This window comes from Heterocephalus glaber, unplaced genomic scaffold, assembly GCF_053883595.1.
Source record: "Heterocephalus glaber isolate CG9 unplaced genomic scaffold, H.glaber_assembly_v1.0 deba00001509, whole genome shotgun sequence".
NCBI lineage: Eukaryota > Metazoa > Chordata > Mammalia > Rodentia > Bathyergidae > Heterocephalus > Heterocephalus glaber.
The window spans coordinates 28,896,532-28,910,885 of NW_028258325.1; positions in this window are offsets into that span (position 1 = coordinate 28,896,532).

Sequence of the window (14,354 nt, forward strand, 5' to 3'; positions counted from 1 at the left end):
TTCTGTAGACTAAATCACGAAGAGTCCCTTAATCCTTTTTCTGAATGACAATTATACTGAACACATCACTACTTTTTAGGAAGGAATTTTTTTCACTTTCCCAATTGGGCAGATCCTGAAGCTAAACATATATGCAGTGAGATTAATTTTTAACAAATTCTGGGAGAGGTTCATCATGATTTTTGATGCAGTAGTTTATACCATTTACTGTGCAGTCATTGAACATAACACCTCAGAGATTGTAAAGTGCCATGCCTGCTCTGGAAACTCTTTGTATTTATTTCCCCCTCATACAAAAAATGTTTGAATAAAAAACCATCTGCGTTTTAAGAATCCACACATCGAACATAATGCTGATTTAGGTGTAATCCAATGAATGTTTAGAGAAAAACTATTATATTCTAGATACTCTAGTCAATGGCAATGCAGATTAGAATAGGGTCTTACCTGTGCCCTCATAGAATTTAAGTACAAAGGAAAGAAGGCGAGATCATAAGTGCAGAAAGTGATGTCACATATTTTTAAATAAATGGTAGTATTTCAAAACATTGTAAAGGACAGAGAATATGTGGTAGAAAATAGCATGTTTAATATGTTTCATAGGAAATTTCTTGAGGATAGGCACTTCTAATAAGAATAGAATTTGAGGGCCGGGGATTTAGCTCAGTGGTTTTTGCCGACTGCTGCGCAAGCTCAAGAACACGAGTTCGATCCCCAGTACAAAAAAAATAGAATTTGAAATTTGTGAACAAGAAAAGCCAACCAAGGAGGTTATGTGTGTGATGGTTAAGCTTAATTATCAACTTGATTGGCTTGGGATCTGACGTTAAGGATATAGTAGAGCACACTTATGAGTGTGTCTCAGTAAGTCCTGGAAGTGTGACTCTGGGTGCCAGGTCCCTTCCTCTATGACACTGTTCCTTCAGTATCTAAGCAATTTTGCTTCACCATGCCCTTCCATCTAATGTTCCTGCCATGGAGCCAGCCATCCATGGATTAAATCCTCTGAAACTGTGAGCCAAATAAATCTCTCCTTTAACTTGTCAGGGTCAGGTACTTGTCCCAGTAACGAGACAGCTAATACAGAAATAAATAAAGAAACCAAGAGCTACCTGATGAAAATATTTCAAGTTTTTTTTAATGCTTTTAAATGTCTTTTAGTATGTTAATTTCAACTCTTAACAGCCAAGAACCCCCTTTCATTCATTAAGAAATCGTTTTCTTTAGAAAAAAATTTTAAACTAGTCAGACAAAAGGGGAGTTCATTAGAACAAACCTAGACAATAAAAGGAGCAGAAGAATCCTTAAAAAATATCAGATGGTATTCTCAGGAAGTTTAAAGAAAAAATGAAACCAAAAACCATATATAAATATCTCAACACTATTTGTTGTATAAACTATATTCATATACTACATTAACAAAATAATGCAGTAATTAAGAAAGTCTTTTGCATAATATACTAATAAGCAAGAGGTCTTGACTTGTCAGAAAGAGTAAGCATATGTATTTTAATAGTATGTCAGTATAATAGTATTTTAATAGTTGTGTCAGAAAGAAGATACAATAAGAAATAGAACAATAGAGTTCCTCCATAATAAGTGGAGGAACATTATATTGACTGCTTTGAATTAGAAACTTCTCTAAGTTATCAACGAAAGTATTGTGCCTCTGAGTAACAGAAAAAATGAATACTGGCAAAAAAGTAATTCTGTGTGCAAATAAGGGAAGTTTCTGAGGTTAGTTTAAATCATTTGGTTCTTGTTCCTTTGCACTAGAGCTACCTTGAATGTGCTCTTCTCTTCATGTTTCTTTCTTCTATAAACTCTTATCTTCAAGAGGAAAGTGACAAAAGAATTTCTTGTCTTGATATTCATACTTTTCAGGGTCCACAAAAAAAGAGTTCTGGATGCTCTTTTGTAAGAATTTGAAAGTCAGAAATAACTTCCAAAAGTCCCTGTAAATTTGTATGAATGATTCCATTGCTCAGGAGGTGGTCAGCTCATTACTAACTCTCTTGGAAGGGAGACAGAACTGCACTTACATCACCTGTCACCTAGAGCTCAGGATGGCACCCATTTTCCCTGAATGACAAGAGTGTACAAGGGAAGGTGTGAAGATGACACTGAAAAATCAACTCTGGACATCCATTAAAGCCTGCTTCTTACAACATGATGCACCGTGGAGTGCAAAGTATCTCAAATATATTTACTACCATACCTGCAAAAAAGCAATAAACACATATGTGTGTGTGTGAAATGAAGAAAATAATATTCTAGAAATTTATACAAGAAGAAAAATGTAGTTTTAAAGCCCAAGACATTTGCAGTTGTAGAGAGTTTGTGGTATTCCATAGGATGGAGTCCTTGATTCTTGAAGCCTGATGATAAACTATACAGCATGGGGGAAAGAACTACCAATGGAAGAATTTCTGGTAGTATCTATTTAAGCTGTTTTATTTAAATTATACTTAAATTTACTTAAATAATTTTTGTTATTCCAAGTTAATGTGAGATATTATAAAGCTAGAAGACATGCACTTAAGTGTATCTCTAACTCTCTGAAAGGGGGAATTTAAAAATCAAAGAAAGTTTTTCTTTTCTTACTATCTTTCCTAATTTGAGATTTCTACAACACAAGATAGGATTAACAAGAAGTCAGCTTTAATTCAGATGGCTAGTTATGTGAAATCCCTTTGTGCTTTATTTTTATTTCTAGTGTTTATATGACATTTAAAGCACCTTTGCTTTGTTGATGGATATTGAAGACCAGTAATTGTGTTACCTGAGCTAATTAGGAAACTAGAACATGTTTCTCATGCCTATCAATTTTCTGTCCAGCTGAATATCTTAAAACTACTTAACAAGGAAAAGCAGTGTGAACCGCTTGCTTAATTGTGCATACGGTGTTCTTTAAAGTAACCTCAATTAACAAACAGAGGTTAGCATTGTTCATTACGCTGTTGTTTAGTGGACTTCTGCAATGGCTTTCCCCAGAAGCCAACCTTTATCTGGTAGAAAATCTTTACTGAGTTTGCAATAAGCAGAGGAAAAAATGCCAAATCATGGAGGAAATTATGCACACTTGGGTTTAACTTAAACCTGACAAGAGGAACAAAGAGCAAAACAATTTTGGCATGTTATTTTTCTTTCAGAGTGCTTTAAGGATGTATCCTCGGTACCAAAAAAAAAAAAAAGAATGTATGAATAGAAAAAATCAGATATTATATCTTCATATCATTAATTTCCTTAGAGAATGTAGTAGAATCTTAATAAAATAGTAGGTATTATACATATAATTTCCCAGTGACATGAATGTCCTCTATTTGCAAGCATTATATAAGGCATGTTATTTTCTTGCACATTAGAACAATAACTTAAAATAGACTTTGACCATAGCTTAGATAATTCCAGTAGTTAGAACCTATCTCATTAAAAATAGAAAAAATGGAACTGAAACCTTTTACTCTGAGTTGACTTTTATTTGTGGAAAGTTAAACAGCTATACTTAAGGTTTTTTCTTTTCATTTTTTCTGTAAAACCTCTCTTTTAAGTACAAATATAGGAAGAAGGCAGAATTAAAGGAAGGAGAAAAATAACTATATCAAATAAGTTATAAAACATATTTTAAAAAATTGAATGCAGAATATCTTTAATATTCAGAAGTAAGCATGGCAGGTTTTTCTCACAAAATATTTTATAAACCTACATAAGATATTCAACTGTACCAGCTCCTTTCAACACTGGTGATAATGAGGAAATATGGTGGGGCCTCAAATGCACTCTAGAGAGAGAGATGAAAATATCCTACTATTATTACTGTACCATCTGAAGAAACCCAGTGTCATTTTTATTACTTCTATAAATATGCCAGAATGTCAAAAAATTACAGTTAAATGATGTTGAAATTCTTTCACTCATTTACAGAGAGACAAAATATTCTGTAGAAAGTTTTAAGTAGGAGAATGATGGGAAAGGGAAAGGGAAATGCTACATTCCTTTTTGTCTTGTATGAGAAAAGAAAGAGAGGAAATTATTCTAAATGTTTGCCATGATTGTTTTAAATATTACTTGGCAATTTGAAATAGGAAGTTGAAAACATCAATCTTTGTATTGATTCAGATTATCTATTTTCTTATGATTCTGCTAGGATTCATTAAAACTCTGTTTTGCTTCTACTATTTTCTGCATCAAATAAACCTTGGTTGATGTACTAAATGCATCTATACATTAGCTGGCTTAAAAATGGCAATGCTAAGAATAATTTTACTCATTATTTATAATACCTCCCCACTCAACATGCTTCCTAATGAGCAGAATTATGAAAAATAATTTGGAATATGGATTCTAGGGTCAAACAGACACTGGTGGAATACAATATTTTCTGATTTTTAGCTATATAATTTTATGTGAGTTACTTTTCTAAGTTTCAATTTATTTGCATTAAAAATTAGAATACTAAAAACTTTACCGTAGAGTCATATTTTTTTAAATACTACTTCTGAGAACAGTATTTATTTCATTGTATGTACCAATAAAATATTAGCTATTACTTAGTATTTATTGCTAGCATCACCATTATTATGGGTTCAAAATGAATACTGAAATCACACACACTATCCCAGCAAGATTTTAAATCTTAATAAACAAATATAAAACCAATGATGATAAAAATATCTGAGGTATCTATATACATATGTTTCTTAATCCCACAGACATTGAATATAAAATCAGGGTCTGCTATTTTTATGCTTGTATCTAGATGTCCGTCCCACTAAGCCTCATGCATTCATAGGTGGGGCTTTTTGGAGGTGGCTGAATCTAGGGTATGTGAATATGTATTAAGGGTTTGTGGTAACTAAATTAATTAACCACTTGGTTTAGCATAGTTCAGGGTGTCAAAAACGGGAGGACCCACCTATGGTGTGGATAGCACCAACCAGTGAATTTATAGCCTAAATGAAATAAAAGGGAAATGATGGCTCACTGCTTGCTGCCTCCTGCCTGCCATGCTATGGACTGTTTCCCCTCTGCCATTCTCTTCAGGCATGCTGCTCTGCTTGGAGCCAGCTGACCATGGACTGAAACCTCTACAAACTGTGAGCTGTAATAAACTTTTCCTCCTTTAACTTGTGAGTGTGAGATATTTTGTCCCAGCAATGAGAAAATAAATGACAGATTTATACCCCAGACTAGGCTCAGACTTGTTATGTAGCCCAGGCTGGCCTCAATCCTAAAGCTTCCTATTTCAAACTCCAGAATCCTACAATTACAAGCATGTTCCACTACATCAACCAAAAAATCTTCATAAGATCAATATATACCTGCAATGCAGATGTTGTCATATTAGTGTGGAATTCCTATATACAAATCATACTATACTGGAAGATTTCAAAATCCACAACTTTGCTGTATTTATTATCTCTGTGAAAAAACTTTTATTCTCTAGCATTACTTAGCTCTTTTTTAACACGTTATTTTAATTACTATAACCAAAGAACAGTAGTTATTCAATCGATCGGTACCAAGTGATCTAAAAGTATGAACTCCTGAATTGAATGCAAATTATTGGACATTAAATTAGGCTACATTGCATCCCAGCATCAGACATGCCCTCCTATAGCTCATTTTTTAAATTTTTCACCAGTATCAATGAAAAATGTAGTCCAACAATACCACCAATATACATTTAACAGTATCAGCATTCTCTTTTTAGACTAAACATTAATGTCCTTAACTTAAAATTGAAGGTTCTAGAAAATTTGAATTTTAGCTACCCAAACAATCATATTTTCTCCTTTCTTAAGATATATCTCCTTCCCCTTGCCAAGAGGCATTATTTCTGCTGTCATTTTGCCAAAATATTGACTCCTCTCTCCCTAAATACACATAGGTCATCATTCAGATCTCTATTACATCATCTTTTCTTCATCTCCTTAAATAAGGGAGATACTTCCATCATATAATTTACATTACTGTGTAGCCTCTATTGTAGATTTTATAATAATTCAATTTAAAATTTATTTATATTCACATTAAACTGATTGACTCCCACCTCCTATATCTTACTACAATCTTCTTTTTGGAAAGTTTTTGATCTGCATCCATTTATCTTTGAATTATTACTGTTTAGTAGAATGTCTAGTAAAATAGATAATACACTTGCTAAATAAGCACATGAATAGAGAAATGAAGAAGAAAGTTAAAAACCATATTTCACTATCCTGTATTCTCTATGAAGGCAGAAGATTGGGGCTGAAGATGTAGCTCAGAGATAGAGTACTTACATAGCAAGTGTGTGGTCCTGGGTTCAATCCCCTGAACTACAAATAGAAAGATTTTTCTGATCAATTTTGAAGTCTTAATTATCTTGTTTGATCTCTAATATACAAAAATGAATCAATAACTTTTTGTTCAATAAAGACATAAATAAAATTTAGCACAACGTTGACAAAAGAGTAAGCTCAGTAAATCATAGCTAATATTGATATTACTATCATTATTATGTACATTATTACTTACATCCTTGAGGTAAACTTTTATGCAGCAGTACAACATTTTATTTAATATATATATATATATATAAAGTCAGCTTTCACAGTGTTGAGACAAAATACTTGACACCTAAGCCAGGTATGGTGGTGCATGCCTGTAGGCCCAGCACTCGGGAGGCTGAGGAAGGAGGATCTCCATGAGTTTGAAGCCAGCCTGCAGTACATAGTGAGTTTGAGGCCAGCCTAAACTACATAGTGAGACACTGTCTCAAAAAAAAAAAAAGAAAACTTGGCACCTAAACTTAAAAAAGACAGAATTTTATTTGGCTCCAGGTTTCAGCAGTTTCAGTCTATTGGTGGCTGGGTCAAAGGCAGAAAAATCATCATGGAGCAAAGCTGCTCAACTCATTGTGTCCAAAAAGCAAGAAAAAAGCGCTAGATAGGAAGGAGCCAAGTATGCCAAGTTACACTTCCATGACACACCTAGAACCTCCAGAAGTGTGTATTACTAATCTAGCCATCTTCCAAACCAATCAAATTAACCGTCAAAATTAGCTGTCACAATACATGAAAAAATTAGAAAATGCTACAATTTATACTTGGCTTTAAATAAGAATTTTAAAATATTTTAAAAATGAGATTATAATCAGGATTTGATGGCATTTTTCACCATTTCAAATCCAAGCTTAGTATATTTATTAAGTTAATTAATTGCATCAAAATATGAACATATCAACATTTCTTTGCCTACTCAAAAAAACTATTCAGGGCCAGGGATTTAGCTCAGTGGTTTCGTCACCTGCTGTGCAAGCTCAAGGACCCAAGTTCGATCCCCGGTACCAAAAAAAAAAAAAAGAAAAGAAAAAACTATTCAAAGGGGCATGTGAAGGCTTACAAAACTAAGAGAGATAGTCTTCTATACTATAAATACAAATTATAATGTATCTTAGGTATAAACTTTCATTTTGATGTTAACTCCTCCAGTGAATAAATACTATCAGAGAGTAAATTGAAAAGATTATAGAACTCTATAACTCTAGAATAGTTTTAAGATACCTATAGTAGCTAATAGAGTTGTTGAATTAAAAAAAAAATTCTAATACCTCATTATGAGGGCTGGGAAATATACAGATGTAACAGTTTAGTCAAAAGAATTAAGAGTTGAAGCAAGAAACTAAATGAAGTCTATAAATAACTTTTGTATTATGCAGTGATGCATATGGAAAACTGACTAAGAATACTTGGAAAATACTAGCAATTGATGAAATTAAAATCTACTTATTTTACAAAATCTTATTTCTTATTGTTTTGCTTGATGAACTCTTCTTCCTACCTTTTTCCCTTAAGAAACAAAAAGCTCCATTTTGACATGAGGCCCAATTAAACAATTAAACACCAACATTAATAAAGTAAAATAAATAGTTTCCTTTAAAAGTTATTTCATCGTTGATTGACTTGAGTTGAGCAATTTCTATAGCTTTTGTAAGAGTTCCCATAATTTAGCTCCTGGCTGCTCTAATATCATGCTCTTTTAAGATTTTTACAGAATAATGAGACCAGTTTCACCTCTTCCCATTTTTAATTGTTGACTGGTGTTTTAGAAAATTATGAAAGCATAATAAACTGAAATGAGACTATCTCAGGATTAAAACAAAGCACTCTTTTAGTAACAGGGGAGTAAAAATGACCAAGAATATATATATATACCAATTCCAAAAAATAAAATGAATGAAATTATTATATATCACAGACATATACTAATAAAAAATAAATTAAAAATACAAAACGTGTGTCTTTTATACACATTTATATTTTATGTTCTGACATGTAATTAAAGGAAAACCATGACAAGAAATTCTTATATAAAACAACAAGTAAGAATAAAGTGGTTTCAAAACAGACCCACCCACTCAGTTGAGCTTTTCTTTGATTAAGTGGACTGAGACATCACTTGGCAATATTTTAGATCTTTTCTCAAACCAAACTTTTTAGAAGTACAAATGTATTGACTGAGTAATCAACATTCATTTCTCTGGCATAAAAAGCAAATTTTTGATAAATTCAACTGTTCATGTGCAACTCAAGTTATATAGGGATAATGCATTATGTTCAATCATTTTAACTGCTTGGGATCTGAGTTGTAAATTTTTTTAAATTTTATTTTATTGGTACATTTTAGGTAAACAATATAATGACATTCATCATTGGAAATTTGCACCTTTACATAATCTCTCTTGGTTCTTATTTTTCCCCCTTCCCCTGCCCTCCCTTCAATCCCTCCTTCCCTCCCTATTTACAAAGAATTTGTTTCCATTTTTTCATTTGCGCATATTGATTCCATTCCCTGAGTTGTGAATTTTGTTGCAGTTACTATTGTCACTCTCAGCTCCAAACTACCCCTCTGAACTCCGGATTTTAACACTGGGGCTAAGACTTGCTACTGATGTAACTGCTGTGTTCAGCTGGCTGCCGTTGAGGTGCTGCCATATGCTGTAGCAGAAAAGCACTTGAAACAATGAGAAAACAGGAGAGAAGCACTCCTTTCTGTTTGTTTCCTGTTCCTGATTTTGCTTCCAGCTGCTCCTAACATTACCACACAAAAAAAGCAGCACTTTTTCACCTGACAGTGACATTTCATTTCAGTAGCAGCAGTTGATTTCAGTTTGCACTTTCCCAACACTTTCAGAACCAACCTCATCCCATTCCCTTGGAGATGTCGGCTTCAACAGAATGAGCAACACCTCCTTAGACGCCTGAGTTTCAGAGGACTGAGTTTCACCTGCAGATTTCCTATTTTAATGATTATAGCCTTTAATTGCCCCCAGCTTAAGGGGAAGCAACTTCCGGTAGTTATCCATAAAACATTATCAGCGTATCATTTATGTCCCCTTGGACCTGAAATAACTGATATCAAATCTTTATATTAAATAATCTTTTTAAAAAACAAAAACAAATGAGTAGCAATGGCAGCAAAAACAAACTGCTGCATAGTTTCTACCTCCTGGCTGGATCTGTCATATTACAGGTTAATAAATGGTTTCTTAAATTTCTTTGCCTGCATATTTTTATTAATACATGAAATCTATTTGTGAACTTTTCAGCTTCTCCTTTATCTGTATAGCCCATTGATAACTAAAGGTCATATGTAAATCTTCTACATTGCTAAGTAAAACATGGGCCATTCTGGGCATTATTAATTCAGTGAAAAGTAGTTCCAAAAACATTTCAGTTACCACCAAAATGTCTGCAACAGGAATTTCCCTCTAATATATTTAAGAAGTCTGAATGGACACCAGCCAAGACTTTCACCTTTAATTCTTTATTTGACTGCATCCACTTATCTCTCTTTCTATTAAATATGCTGCCATATGTCTTAAAGACACAGTTCCAAGAAAGCCCAGGATTTCAAACTTAGAGAGATGTGAACTTCCCAGACATTCCTTTTTTTTTTTGGTACCAGGGATCGAACTCAGGTCCTTGTGCTTGTAATGCACATTTCGGAATCACTGAGCTTAATTCCTGGCCCTGACATTCCTTTCCTTTAACCCAAGTTTAGATCAAAAAGTTTTCTTCTCTGCTTTGATACCCTCAAGCATATGCTACTATCTTGTGTTTCGGCCTAGTAAACACCACTGTCAGTATCCTGAAGATAGAAGCTTTTGTTACCACAATTCCTATTTATCAGAATACAATTAATACAGTACATGCTTGCTGTGTGCTTTCCACAAATGCTGGATGAATACACGAATAGTTTTGCAACAACTAATCTTGTTTTATTAAATAACAATCACTAGCTATATTTCTTTTTCGTACCGGAGATCGAACTCAGGACCTTGTGCTTTCAAGGCAAGCAGCAGAACCACTGAGCTAAATCCCCCACCCACTAGCTATATTTATAGAGTTTTCTAATCTGAACTTTATTATTATTAGCCCTCCCCCAATTAGAATGCAATCTGTAATCTGGTTCTTACTCTGTACTCTTACATTTGTTTTATATTCCACAGCTGCTGAATGTCATTTACATATGTAAAGCTCTTATAGTGAACTTTGGAGTTATTAAAATGATTAAATTGTGATTGGTTTAATTTAGTGTTAAGCATATTCTATTGTTTGCTAATTCTTTGGAAAATTGGTAATCCTCTTTAGAATGTATGATTCCTTATTAATTTTTAAAAATCAGCTTAACAAAGACATCACATCCCTTCTCTACAACAAATAGCAGAGAGCACCCTCTGTACTTAACTCCCTGTCAAACTTTTTAAACTAAATTTATCAAGGTTTTTTCTGAGATGGTCTAGTCCTACCTATAGTCCTAAACAGTCTTGTACAAAAATCTCATTTGATTTCTATATTTATGATATCATCATCTTACATAAAACTATACTTTAATATATTTTACTTGATTGTAAATGTATCTTACTGTATTTACCAACTTGTCTCTTGCAAATTCTTTAAATGATTATTTTTCCTTACTAGTCATCTTCTGAAAATATATAGAGTGCTAAAGGCCTTAGTCTATGCTGTGTTGAAACACTACGTGAAAGCAAAAATTGCTAGAGAGCTTAAGTCAAGCCCTTTAACTTTGAGGAGAACTGCTTTTGCGTTAGTGTGAAAATACAGAATCTTAACATTTATGACCAAGGTTGTTGAGGATATAAAAACAAAATATTACCTAAACATGTGCTTAGGAAATTACTATATAAATTCAAGGCAGGCAAAATCTTCCTAATTTTCAGATTCAAGTATTTCAGAAATAAAGATGTAGTTTCCATTGATTCTCAGCCCCATATACTGACTTATCTGTGGTATTGTTTTTTTGAGTTCTCTAGTTCAATCTGATAAGGATAAAATTTTGTTATCTTAATAACTTTCTAAAGGACCTTAGGATTACTAAATGACCTCCTTCTACAGAATATCTCCCATAGACATTCAAATATAATACAATATATCCCCTCTTTAATAAACTTTCTTTAGATCCAATATCTTGATTTTTTTCATTAGTAACAACTGGAGTTTTCAATACTTGTTAAGACCTATGACTTCCTGCCCTTTGTGTTTTAAATCAATTTATTCAGTCTTTTACCATACCACTCCATTGAAACTGTTTCTGTCAACATCACCAAAAATCTCCACATTGCCAAATACAATAATCAATTATCATTACTCATCCACTCTTTTTTATAAAAGCTACTTCACTAGATTTTCACTGACCTTTTGAGACAATTTCCTGATTTTCTCTCTGCAGTCTATTATGACAATCTATTCAGGTCCTCAACCTATAAATATTGCAAGGCTTAGTCATTGGACCTCTGAACTTTTCTATCTGTCCTATTGTTTTGGTGATTTATTCATCCTCCATTCATTCACAACACACCAAGAACTCTAAAATGTATATGTACAGCTAGAAGTTTACTCTCTCATTTGGTTAACTACCTAGTCTATATCCACTCAAATTAGTAAAAAAAAAATTTCAAAGTTATCATATCCAACACAGTACTCCTTATAACTCCTTATATTGTCTCTTCTTACTAAAATGACATATATACATTTTCTTCTCTTGGCCAAAATTTGAGCACTCATCTCAAAACAATTTACCATCACTGCTCTATGTGGTCTGACCCATCATCATTTTCCCAAGCTTATTTCTTATCAGGATTCAATGGTACACTCTGCATCAGCCAAAATATCCTCTTTGATATTCCTCAAAGACATTCAGGGAACCCCTTCCTCAATTATTCATATATTTCTCATAGTTCTTTTTGGAAATTTAACCTTCAGAAGGAAACCATCTCTTTCTATTGAAAGTTGTAACCTACACTATCTCTTTTATCTCTCAATTCTCTTTTCTTCTTTTTGTAACACATATCACCCCTCAGGTTTTATTTGACTATCCCATCTTCCCCACTAAAACAAAAACAACACATAAGTGGATCCATGCTCTCTTGTCATGGTCTGATGCATTCTCAATTCCCAAGAGATAATAAATGCATGCAGTACATACAGAAACTCAAGAATTAATGACTAACAACGTGAAATAGGATTCAAATAAATATTTAAAATTGCCCAAAATAATGGATATTGGCTTACTTCCCATGACCTTATTATCTACTGTAAATATGACTGATGTCTGTACTGCAAATAACCTTGATCATGTGAACATAGATGAAAATGTTAAGTGGCTTTGCTATATAGAAAAGAGGACAAAAGATCCTGAGAAAGACTTTCTTTAGAGGCTATACTAGACTCAGAATTGCTTCCTATCATGCAAGATACTTCAAAAGCCTCAGTTATACATAGATACTATGCTTGGTACACAGGTTAGAGGCTGTTGGAGATGTCACTTAGAAAACAAAGAAGCATTCACACTTAGAAGGGGACTTCCAAATTAAAAAGGATTATAGGGTTAGGAGATATGTAAGTAAAATGAGATAAAGCTTGTTTTCCATATTTCTTAGTGCTATATGTGCACTTACTAAATATTTATTGTACTCGTTATTCATTTAATTATAGTGATAAAATTCTATAACATGATCCAGGGATGTAACAACAGTAAATTGAAGAACATCGATCTTTAAAAGGAAAACTACAGATGACATAAATCTGTCTGTATTTTGCCAGAAGAAGATTTTCTGAAACTACCAACTTGTACTGCTGAGTTCACTGCTCTCATATTATCAAAGTACCAAAAATCATGCATATGGCAAGATATGAACAAAGACCTAAGTGACTCAGAAATTTAAATATAATAAACTATATGAATTGAATTTATAGTTTTTCAAAATGTAGAAATTAGTTCAACTCTAAAGTTCGTAATTCTACACTGATACCTAAATCAATATAATTATTTTCATCATATTGTTATCATTACAAATATCCATTTATAATTTTCAAATTTTTAAACTGCTTTAAAACCTTTATCCAATTCATAAAATTCTTATAAGGGAAACTACATAGTAATATTGTCAGTTGATTGTTAAGAACTACAAAATTGTGGGCACAAATGACTCCAAGAACCTAACACAGAAAGACTTGCTCAAACTCTACCATAGCTTCTACTGTCCCTTTTCTATTCTATTGTTACTTTTCTATTCTATTGTTACTTTTTCATCACTGAGATACAACACCTGGTACTTGCAAATTAAAAGAGGAGAAGTCTTATTTTGGGTCACAGTGTGTAAAGGTTTCAGTCCATAGTTTGCTGGCTCCAAGCAGGACATTATGGCAGAGGGGCCTGGCAGAGGAGAAACTGCTCACCTCATGGCAGCCAGGAGTAGAGAGGGTGAATAAAAGATCTGAAATGGAAAATATACCCTTCAGCTCTTGTCTCTGGTGACCTGTATCTTTAGACCACACCCCAACTCCAAGTCAGCTACAATGCTCCCATAATTCCATCCAGAGCCCCACCTATGATTTCATGCTACTTTACGGAAACATTTAAATATAAACCAAAACACTGGGTGCCCGTAGACCCTGTAAAATGCTTACCTGGAAAAACTGTTATACCAGTACCATTATAATGGATCTAAAATGTCTCTCCAAATTTTCACGTGTTCAGAGGTGGGGCTTCCAGAAGGTGACTGGACCATGCGAGCACTATAGTCATTAGTGGATTAATCCATTGGTGAGTTTAGAATGAATTGTGTTGATAGCACTTGGAGCCAGGCTGGAGGAGGTGGGTCATTGAAATGTCCATTTGGAGGGTCTCTTGATCTCACTCTTGCTTTTCCTGCTCTCTCTACTTCTAAGCTCCATGGTTTGAGTGACTTTTATCCTTCCTGCCCTTCTGCCATGCCATTTCTACCTTGGAGCCAGCCAACTATGGACTGAATCCTCTGAAAGGATGAGCCAAATAAACTTCTCCCC